Here is a 12,072-nt window from a genome sequence, read left to right as displayed (position 1 = left end):
CCCGCTGGTCAGAGCGGCCAGGGAGAAAAGGCTACGCCCCGCGCCTGTGCCCGAGGTGCCCGCCCAGCTGGAGTGCGCGGCGCCGCGCGTCCCGGAGCGCCCTCCGACGGGTCCCGCCGCAGGAGCGGTGACAGGCGCGAGTTAGGCAGCGCGCGCTGCCCTCATGGCCGAGCCGCTGCCGCCGGAGGGGGGCGAGGGGCGCGCAGCGGAGTCCGCACGTGCCGGCCAGCCACTGCGGGAATTGTCAACTTGACCCAAGTTGCGACAGGGCGGGAGAGTGGGGTGCGGGGCAGAGGGAGCGCCGCGAAGGGGCGACTCTCTGGGTGTAGGCGAGCGCTGCTCTACGGCTTGCATCTGTCCCCGCGGTCTCCTGTCCGCCTGTCCTGCACTCCCGGCGGCTGTCACTCGGGCACCGGGCTCCGCTGTAAAGCGCAGCCTGCAACTCGGAACGCTCCCGACCTGCTCTGAGCCACCTACACGCTCCGCGCTATGTGACCCGCGACAGGGAAGAGCCTGTGGCGGCATCAGCCCTCCCTCGACTGGGCCCTTCCGACCCGCGGACCAGCTGCCTGCCGGCCCGCCATCCGCGGACCCTCCGCGGGGCAGCAGATAATTGATTCTTTTAGTTGCTATTGTGAATGGAATTTTTTTCTTAATTATCTTCTCGGATAGGTCGTTACTAGTGTATAGAAACAGTACTGGCTTTTGTGTGTTGATCTGGTATTCCGCCACTTTGCTGAATTCGTTTATTAGCTCAAGTAGCTTTGTCATAGTTTTTTCGGGATTTTCCGAATATAGGAACATGTCATCTGCAAATAATGAGAGTTTTACTTATTCCTTTCCAATTTGGATGCTTTTTATTTCTTTTCCTTGCCTTATTGCTCAAATCTAGAACTTCTAGCACAATGTTGAATAACAGTGGTGACTTTGGGCATACTTGTCACATTCCCAACCTTAGAGGAAAGGCTTTCAGTCTCTCACTGTTGAGAATGATGTTAGCTGTGGGCTTTTCATATATACCCTTTATCATGTTGAGGAAGCTTCCTTTGATTCCTACCTTTTGAAGTGTTTTGATCTAGAAAGGATGCTGAATTTTGTCGTATGCCTTTTCTGTGTCAATCTAGATGATCATGTGTTTTTTCCCTTTTGATTTCTTAATGTGTTATATTACATTAACTGGTTTTCTTGTCTTGACCCACTGTTGCATACCTGGAATAAAACCCACATGGTCCTGGTGTATAATTCTTTTAACGTACCATTAGATTCAATTTGCAAGGATTTTGTTGAGAATTTTTGAATCTATATTCATCAGGGAGATTGGTCTGTAGTTTTCTTTTCTTGTAGCATCTTTATCAGGCTTTGATATTAGGGTGATGTTGGCTTCATAGAGTGTGTTAGGTAGTGTTCCCTCTTCTTCAATCTTTTGGAAGAGTTTGAGCAGGCATAGTGTTAATTCTTCTTGGAATGTTTGGTAAAATTCCCCTGTGAAGCCATTGGGTCCTGGGCTTTTCTTTTTAGGGAGGTGTTTAATGACTGATTAATCTCTTTACGTGTGACTTTTTTTTTTTTTTTTTTTTTTTTTTTTTTTTTTTTGAGGTCTTCTATTTCTTCTCTAGTCGGGATAGGTTGTTTGGGTGTTTCTAATAAATTGTCCATTTCATCTAAGTTGTCTAATTTGTTGGCAGACAGTTGTTCATAGTTTCCTCTTATGATCCTTTTTATTTCTTTTGGTCTATGGTAATGACCCCACTCTCATTTCTAATTTTATTTATTTGCATCTTCTCTCTTTTTGACTGTCAGTTTAGCTAAGTGTTTGTCAATCTTATTGATCTTCTCAAAGAACCAGCTTTTGGTTTTATTGATTCTATATTTGTTTTGTTTGTTTGTTCTCCATTTCATTTATTTTTGCTTTAATCTTTGTTATTTCTTTCCTTCTCCTTGCTTTGGGATTAGTTTGCTGTGCTTTCTCGGGTTTTTCCAGTTCAGTTAAGTCTTGAGTTTAGTTCTGTCTTTGTTTTTAATGTAGATGTTTAGGGCTACAAATTTCCCTTTCAGCACTGCCTTCGCTGCATCCCATCAATTTTGATATGTTGTATTCTCATTTTCGTTCATCTTGAAACCTTTACTGTTTTCTCTTGCGGTTTCTTCTTTGACCCACTGATTGTTTAAGAGCGTGTTGTTTAACCTCCATGTTTTTGTGAAATTTCCAGTTCTCCAGTGGTTATTGACTTCCAGCTCCATTCCATTATGATCAGAGAAAGTGCTTTGTAAAATTTCAGTCTTTTTAAAATTTATTAAGACCTGTTTTGTGCCCTGGAAAATGGTCTATCCCAAAGAATATTCCATGGGCACTTGAGAAGTAAGTATATCCTGCTCTTTGGGGGTGCAACAATATCTGTTAGGTCTGATTCATTTACCATATAATTTAGGTTCTCTGTTTCCTTATTGATCCTCTATCTATTGAAGAGAGTGATGTGTTGAAGGCTCCCACTATTATGGTAGAAACATCCATTTCTCCCTTCAGTTTTGTTAGTGTATGCCTCATGTACTTTGGAGCACCTTGATTCAGTGCATAAATATTTATGATTGTCATTTCTTCTTTGTTAATTTCCCCTTGTACCAATGTATAGTGTCCTTCTTTGTCTCTTCTAAAATTTTTGCATTTAAAGTCTATTTTGTCTGGTATTAGTAAAGCTATCCAGGCTCTTTATTGCTTGCAGAATATCTTTTTCCATCTGTTTACTTTCTATTTATTCATATTTTTTGGGTCTAAAATGAGATTCTTATAAACAGCATATAGATGGGCCATATTTTTTTTTACATTTTTTGTGAAATATATACAGAACAATGATAACTTTCAAAGTACAATTTTACAAGTAGTTAGCAAATTTCAAAGAATGTTATGGGGTACAGTCCCACAATTTCAGATATTTCCTTATTGTGAAAGATAATACAGAAAGGTGATAACTTTCAAAGTATGATTTAACAAATAGTTATATAGGTAATTTCAAAGAATGTTATGGCTTACATTTCCACAGTTGCAGTTATTTCTTTATTGTGAAATATAACATATATACAGAAAGGTGATAACTTTCAAAGTACAATTTAACAATTAGTTATAGAGCAAATTTCAAAGACAACATCAATCTCTTTTAACTTTGCCAAAGACAATACCAGAAGGCTTGAGGTAATTCTGTACCCCACTCTGATCCCCAGGCACCTCTTGGAAACCATCATACTGGCTTTTGTACAAGAGCTAACATACAGGTAACTTGAATTCCACATGTCTTTATCTGCAACTCTGATATTGAAACCTTCTTATTTTGCAATTGGGAATACAAGGACGGAGACAGGAAAAATAGTATCTCTTGCACTTAGTCTTGGGTCCATTCTTCCCCCCCAGTCTCCCCATGAGGTCTGGATATTTTGGTGCAAACTCTGCAGTGAGCTGGCTTGTTGTCAGGGAAGAGGAAAGCGCACACACCATCCAGCTACTGCATTCAGCTCTGCTCAGCATCCCCACTTTGAGGAGTTGGCTCCAGAGACGTTTATTTCCAGTCTTTCCCACATATTCTATGATTTTTGTTGCTTTTCCCAACCTCTAGTTGAGACTGGTTCATTCATCTACTCTCTGTCCCTAGACACAAAGGTTAGGAGGAACTGATGTACCTGCTTTCCACCATGCACTTGCCATGGTACTGGGTCACAGATCAACACTGTATATAAACCTGAAGATAAGAAGTAAAAGGCACAAACCAAAATTCTGAGTCTTTCCTGCCGCTTCCTCTATCATTTCCATAGCCTTCATTGGCATGTGGCCTGCACAGCATTGGATATCATGTGACTGAATACATGCATTTCCACTGCATAATGAGGGTCACCAGCAGCATCCACTACAGCAGGCTTTCTCAATTTCAGCTCAATTGACATTTTGGACTGGATAATTCCTTGTTGTGGGGAGCTGTTGTGTGTATTGTAGGAAGTTAGTGGCATTGCTGGCCTCAACCTACTAGATGCCAGTAATACCCCCCTGTCCAGTTGTGATAATAAAAAATGTCAACCAGACATTGCCAAATTGCATTATAGTGTCAAAATTTAGTATCAGTTTAATGCTTTCAGCTGTAACATAAAACTGACAACAGCACCTTAAACAAGGAAGGGTTTATTTTTCTTAATACCCCCAATCATTGCACCTGCATTCTAAGCAGGACAGAGGGGGAAGGTCAAGTCTTTCCCTCATAATGCTTTTTTTAAAAAATTAAGTAGTAAGGGGCACCCTCCTCAAGGGCTTTGTCCTACATGTTAACTGTGCATATGGCCTTCTCTAGTTCTAATGGAACCTGAGAGATTGAACACTTTAGGTGTCCAGTCTATTTGGAAGTGCTAATCAACAGAAATTTCTGCAATGATGAAAATATTTCAAATCTGTACCGTCCAATAGTAGCTACCAACCACATGGGGCTGTTGGGCACTTGGAATGTAGCTAGTATGAATAAGGAACTGAATTTCTAATTTCATTTCATTTAAATTTTTTTGTAATAAGAAATTTTATTTTAAGATAAATTCAAACTTACAGGAACAGTTGCAAAATCAGTACAAACCCCATACACAGAACTCCAGCATACCCTGACCCCCCTCCCCTGATACCCCGATCCACCACCTTTAACATCCTGTCACACCACCATTTTTCTTTCTTTCCCTCCCTCCCTCCCACTCTCCCTATCTATCATCCGTCATCTGTTGCTCTGTCAGTAGAGCTCCCTTTAGTATCTGAAGTAGGGCAGGTCTTTATTAGCAAAATCTCTCAGTATTTGTTTGTCTGTGAAAAATTTAAGCTCTCCCTCAAATTTGTATATAATTCACATATACATTTCCCATGAACAAGAACATTCTTTTATGCAATCCCATTAAATGCAGCTAAGAAGTTCAAGAAATTCAACCTTGACACAAAGCTTACATTCTATATTTCCTTTTTTTTTTTCCTCTTTTTTTTGCATAAGTCCCATCTATGTCCCTTTGAGCCTCCTCTCCTCCATCCTCAGATCCCATCCAGGATCATCCTTGGCATTTAATTGTCATCTATTTAGACTGTTTTTTTTTTTTTTAATCAATTGTGGAAACATATATACAGCCTAAATCTTCCCATTCCACCCCCTCCCTAGCATTCCATTAGTGGAATTAATCACATTTAGAATGTTGCAATGCTATCACCTTCCCACCATCCCTTTCTAGAAGTTTCCCTTCACCCCAAACAGCAACCCTACACTCATTTCTTAACTCCCCATTGCCCCTTCCCCCACTTCTCGGAACCCCTACTCTACTTTTCATCTCTATGGTCATATTCTCTGATACTTTCTTTGTGTTTACCGTGGGGCTTAAATTTAACATCTTAAATCTATAACAATCTTGTTTTTCTTCAATACCAACTTAACTTCAATATGACACATAAACTATGTTCCTATATGCCCTCATTCCCCCACTTTTATGTAGTTCTTGTCAAAAATTACGTATTTTACATTGAGTCCAAAACCACTGATTTATCATTACAGTTTATGGATTTTAGATCCTGTAGGAAGTAAATACTGGAGTTACAAATAAAAAATACAGTAGTATTGGTATTTATATTTACCATGTGATCTTTAGTGGTACCCTTTATTTCTTCATGTAGTTTCAGTCAATTGTTTAGTGTCCCTTCCTTTCAGCCTGCTCAACTCCCTTTAGCATTTCTTATAGGATTGATCTACTGGTGGTGAAATCCCTCAGCTTTTTTCTCTGTCAGTAGGGCTCCCTTTAGTATCTGAAGTAGGGCAGGTCTTTTATTAGCAATATCTCTCAGCATTTGTTTGTCTGTGAAAAATTTAAGCTCTCCCTCAAATTTGAAGGAGAGTTTTGCTGGATAAAGTATTCTTGGTTGGAAATTTTTCTCTCTCAGAGTTTTAAATATGTCATGCCACTGCCTTCTCGCCCCGATGGTGGCCGCTGAGTAGTCACTACTTAGTCTTATGTTGTTTCCTTTGTGTGTGGTGAACGTCTTTTCTCTTGCTGCTTTCAGAACTTGCTCCTTTTCTTCAGTATTTGACAGTCTGATCAGAATATGTCTTGGAGTGGGTTTATTTGGATTTATTCTATTTGGAGTTCGCTGGGCATTTATGCTTTGTGTATTTATATTGTGTAGAAGGTTTGGGAAGTTTTCCCCAACAATTTCTTTGAATACTCTTTCTAGACCTTTACCCTTCTTGGACACCAATGAGTCTTAAATTTGGACATTTTATTTTATCTATCATATCCCTGAGATCCATTTTGATGTTTTCGATTTTTTTCCCCATTCTTTGTTTTGTTCTTTCATTTTCTGTTCCATGGTCCTTGAGGATGCTGAGTTGTTGTTCAACCACCTCTAATCTTGTATTATGAGTATCCAGAGTCTTTTTAATTTGGCCAAAGTTACTTTTATTTCCATAAGAGCTCCTGTTTTTTTATTTACTCTTGCAATTTCTTCTTTATGCTCTTCTAGGGTCTTCTTTATGTCCTTTATATCCTGAGCCATGTTCTTCTTGCCTATCTGTAATTCTTTGGTTAATTGTGCCAAGTACTGTGTGTCTTCTGATCTTTTGATTTGGATGTTTTGGTTTGGGTTCTCCATATCATCTGGTTTTATCATATGCTTTAAAATTTTCTGTTCTTTTTGGCCTCTTGGTATTTGCTTTACCTGATCCCTAATTTGACAGTACTGCAGCTTGATGGCATACATTTTCTCTAACTAACCAGCAGATCGCATCCGTGAGTCACCTATTCCCCTCAAGTCAGTTCTCCCCCACTTTGTCTTTGTGGTGTGTGGGGGTCTGATTCTTGTGGGCTCCAACTGGTGCACCAAGTTTGGGTGTGTTGCTGGTGCTGTTCACCCTGAATGTGGGGCTTGTGTCTGGGTGGTTAGGCAGGCAGGGCAGCTTTAATAATCAAACCTCCCAGGTGTTCCCACAGATTTAAGGTTGTTGCAGGAGCCTAAGCCTTCATTTCAGTCTTTCCACCAATTGTCTCTGCCACTGACCCACAAGTCCTTGGTATTCACATAGGGTCCCTGGGATTTGCGAGCGGTTCCCCCTTCCCAGCTGTGCTCTTCCGGGACCTCTGCTGAGGGAGGGCCACACCACGTCACTAGTGCGCACCGGCCGCCAGGGAAGCCCTGGGTCGCTGGGCCGTGCAGGGGCACTCCCAGCCCGCTTCAAAGACGGTTGAATGGGATGCATTAACCTCCCCTTTTTCACACAGCTCCGCCCTCCCAGCTCTGGGACAATCAGCGTGGGTGTATTAAAGGCCACTGTCCATGGCCAATATTGTGGCTTGTGTGTAGGGCTGTGGGAAAGATTCCCCGTCACACTGGGTTTCTTGGCGTGGCTCTGGGCTGTGGGTCTGGCTCCAGGCAGGAGCGTCCCCTGCCTGCTGGGGAGATGGCTGCAAGGAATGCGGGTTTTTTTCTCCTTTTGGCCCCCCTCTGCTCCTCTGGTCTCGAGACAATCAGCAGTGGGTGTGGGAAGGGGTATCCTCCACGCCAGATACCGAGGCGTTAGCCCAGCTGGCTCCCACCATGCTTCACTGTGCGGCTCTCCCGTTCGTATCTGCAGCCACTCCCAGGCTTTTTTTTTAAAAGAACTAGTCTGTCTCCAAACGCCAGCCCACCGTTTCCCCACACCACAGCACATCAGTGGGACTTTCAGCTGACTCACTCACTCGTTTCAGAATGCAGGCTCCTGGTTTCACCAAATGCACATTCCCTGTGGATTTTGCAGACCTTGTCCAGCTGGTGCATCGCTGGCAGTGGTGTTCTGGGTCACTTTCTGGTTTTTATCTAGTATTTTTCATGGAGGTGTTTTTTTGCCCTGTCTCACCTAGCCACTATCTTAGGTTCTCTCTCATTTAAATTTAAATAGCCATATATATCTAGTGGAAGGAAAAGGGGTTGGAAAGGATGCTGGGTGAACCAATCAAGACTATCTGTCACAGGACCACTCTCACCTTCTTCAAATTCTCTTCTAATTTGACTTCATTGATAACATACTAGACACGAGCCCTTTTTTTTTTTAATTCAGTGTTATTGAAATATATTCACATACCATACAATCATCCGTGGTATACAATCAACTGTTCACAGTATGATCATATAGTTATGCATTCATCACCACAATCTATTTCTGAACATTTTCCTTATATCAGAAAGAATCAAAATAAGAACAAAAAACAAAAGTAAAAAAAGAACACCCAAACCATCCCCCCATCCCACCCTACTTGTCATTTAGTTTTTGACCCCACTTTTCTACCCATCCATCCACACGCTAGACAAAGGGAGTGTGATCCACAAGGCCTTCACAATCACACTGTCACCCCTTGTAATCTACATTATTATACAATCATCTTCAGGAGTCCAGACTACTGGGTTGGAGTTTGGTAGTTTCAGGTATTTACTTCTAGCTATTCCAATACATCAAAACCTAAAAAGTGTTATCTGTACAGTGCATAAGAATGTCCACCAGAGTGACCTCTCGACTCCCCTTGAAATCTCTAAGCCACTGAAAGTATTTTGTCTCACTTTGCATCCCCCTTTTGGTCAAGAAGATAGTCTCAATCCCACAATGCTGGGTCCAGATTCATCCCCGGGGATGAACTGCCAGGGAGATTTACACCCCTGGGAGTCAGGTCCCACATAGGGGGGAGGGCAGTGAGTTCACCTGCCAAGGTGGCTCAGTTAGAGAGAGAGAGGGCCACATCTGAGCAACAGAGAGGTACTCAGGGGGAGACTCTTAGGCACAATTATATGCAAGTTTAGACTCTCCTTTGCAGTAACGAGCCCCACAAGGGCAAGTCTCATGATAGAGGGCTCGGCACATCAAACCGCCAGTCTCAATGTTTGTGACAACATCAACACTAGTCCTGATGAAGATGTTCAACACTTCTGCACCTTCCCTCAGCTCCTTGGGGGGGGGGGGGAAGCTGTAAATATATTTTGTATTCTCTGCCCAAATTACTTTGGGATGTGTCACTATTTCACTCTAACCTATACCAACCCACTGTATCTCACTTCCTATTCAAAGCTTCATGCAATCGTGGTGTTTGAACAAACCAACTGTAGAGTTACACTGTTTAGAAAATATAGATCCTGCACCAAATAGACATCTCTTCCCTTGGTCTCACATGGAAGTTGAAGTTTTAAAACACAGTCAGTTTTGACCTTTACCCTTTGGCTGACATGAGCCCTTTTGATGCTGACAGTTTAGCAGGTGCAGTAGTTTTTCTCTGCTGAATTGGCTCCAGCTGTCTTCATGTGGACCTATTCATTCTCACCCAAATTCAGGATGGTTTGTTTTTTTCCTTTTCACAAGATCATCCCTCTAGATCAGCGGTTCTTAAACTCTTTAGTCTCAGAACACTTTGACACCCTTAAAACTTGTTCAGGATCCCAGAGAGCTTTTGTTTGTGGGGTTATATCTCTTAATATTTACTTATTAAAATAAAAATGAAACATTTTAAATACTTTATTTACTACATTTCAAAACAATTACAAAACCATTACATGTTAACTTTACATTATTCACAACATATTTTATGAGAAATAACTATATTTTCCAAAATAATAAAAAGCAATGGGAAGAGTGGCATTGTTTTGTATTTTTGTAAATCTCTTTATAGACTGGTTTAATAGAAGATGGCTGGATTCTCATATCTGCTCCTGTTTTCAGTCTCTTGGGACATGACACTCCACTGTACACTCTGTACACTCCACTGTGCACTCATGAAAGAACAAGAGTAAAAGAGGCAAATAACATCTTAGTATTCTTATGGAAAGAGTTTTGACTTCATGGGCCTCCTGAAAGAGTTCCAGGGATACCAGATGTCCCCAGACCCTGCTTTGAGAACTGCTTGCTCTTTAGATCACCAGGGCCACTTTCTTGTTTCTGGAGGCTTACAAATGACCTAGGCTGTTTGAAAGGTGGTTTCTCACTTGGAATGGTTTGGATGGGTTGTGTATGCCCCAGGTCATAGGTGGTGTCTCCTCTGCTGGCTGTTCAAGGGCAGTTTGCAGGCACCTGTCAAGGGAAGACCTTCCACAGATGACTCCTGGCCCTCACAGAACATAGCTTTGGTCACTCTGGGTGACAGAAGGAGGCTGATATTCATTCTCAGCTGTGGAAGGGGTTAGTAGCCATTCATGTATGGACCATTTTTTTTTTAATCATCATTTTATTGAGATATATTCACATACCATGCAGTCATACAAAACAAATCGTACTTTCGATTGTTTACAGTACCATTACATAGTTGTACATTCATCACCTAAATCAATCCCTGACACCTTCATTAGCACACACCCAAAAATAACAAGAATAATAATTAGAGTGAAAAAGAGCAATTGAAGTAAAAAAGAACACTGGGTACCTTTGTCTGTTTGTTTCCTTCCCCTATTTTTCTACTCATCCATCCATAAACTAGACAAAGTGGAGTGTGGTCCTTATGGCTTTCCCAATCCCATTGTCACCCCTCGTAAGCTACATTTTTATACAACTGTCTTTGAGATTCATGGGTTCTGGGTTGTAGTTTGATAGTTTCAGGTATCCACCACCAGCTACCCCAATTCTTTAGAACCTAAAAAGGGTTGTCTAAAGTGTGTGTAAGAGTGCCCACCAGAGTGACCTCTTGGCTCCTTTTGGAATCTCTCTGCCACTGAAGCTTATTTCATTTCCTTTCACATCCCCCTTTTGGTCAAGAAGATGTTCTCCATCCCACGATGCCGGGTCTACATTCCTCCCCGGGAGTCACATTCTACGTTGCCAGGGAGATTCACTCCCCTGGGTGTCTGATCCCACGTAGGGGGGAGGACAGTGATTTCACCTTTCAAGTTGGCTTAGCCAGAGAGAGAGGGCCACATCTGAGCAACAAAGAGGCATTCAGGAGGAGACTCTTAGGCACAAATATAGGGAGGCCTAGCCTCTCCTTTGCAGCAACCGTCTTCCCAAGGGTAAAACTTATGGTAGAGGGCTCAACCCATCAAACCACCAGTCCCCTGTGTCTGTGGCATGTATGGACCATTTTTAAGCTAGTAGTTCAAGCAGTTATGTTTCTTGGAATAGCCCTAAACCTAACCCTAATGTCATGCATCTTCCCATTGCTTCTTCCTTCTTGATATTAACTTAAACCCCTTGATAGAGTTTTTCTGGTTCCTCAGAACCATACCAAAATATTTTTCAATTTTTGGGGAAAAATGAAGCAACATTTAATCCTTGTTGTAAAATTAATTCATGTTAATTATAAAAATAATTAAAAATGTATGATAAAAGCCCCCATTAGTCTACCTTTGAGTTAAAAAGCTCTTTGTGTTTTTTGTTGTTTGCTTGGTATGCTTCTAAGAAAGCATTGGTCTCTCACACTGATTTTCTCTTTGTCTGTTTCTTATACATTATATATATTTTAAAGCTGATTTTAAAGCAGATGTAAAGATGGATGCATTTCATGACAATCATGCAACACATAGTAATTGAGCACTTGCTCTATGCCAGGCACTGTCCAGGGTGCTGAGAATACAATCATGATCAGGAAAGGGATAACTTTAGTGAAGAAAGACAAACAAATATACAAGAAAAGCTCAGAAAATGAGTGTTCACAGAAATAAAATAGGTTGGTTTGAAGGAGAATGTTTGGGCAGTCAGGGTAGGGCTTTCTGAGGAGGTGCCACTTAAACTGAAATTGAATGAAAGGAGTTATTAAGCTCATGAAGATATGCGAGAGGAGCATTCTAGGCAGGGGGAATGGTTGCTGCAAAGGCCCCCTTGGCTAATCACTCTGACAGGATAAGAGCAGCAGTATCAGAGTGGGAAGTTTTATGAGAGTGGGAGGTGGGAGGTGGGGGCAGAAGTTGGGAGGTTTGACTTGGCATAGTCCAATTGGTTAATTATAGAATTGTACATATGTGGTAGAGAGGACTTCGGTTTGATCTTCCTTATTGAAGGACCTATCACATTTGATTTGCTTCTGATGTCTCCTTGTCCTCATAACCTAGGTTCCAAGGGAGGTGATCTTTGTTCCTGG

At 41.7% G+C, this 12,072-nt stretch overlaps 1 protein-coding gene across 1 annotated transcript in view; it reads left to right on the top strand.

The window, feature by feature from the left end:
* The window catches only part of LOC119543724 (zinc finger protein 445-like), a 60,511-nt gene that overhangs the window by 11,901 nt on the left and 36,538 nt on the right, over nt 1–12,072 (top strand). The window lies entirely within an intron of this gene.

Source organism: Choloepus didactylus, chromosome 1 (genome assembly GCF_015220235.1).
Source record: "Choloepus didactylus isolate mChoDid1 chromosome 1, mChoDid1.pri, whole genome shotgun sequence".
NCBI lineage: Eukaryota > Metazoa > Chordata > Mammalia > Pilosa > Megalonychidae > Choloepus > Choloepus didactylus.
Note: the sequence above shows the minus strand (reverse complement) of the source record. Positions and strands in the feature narration are given on the sequence as shown.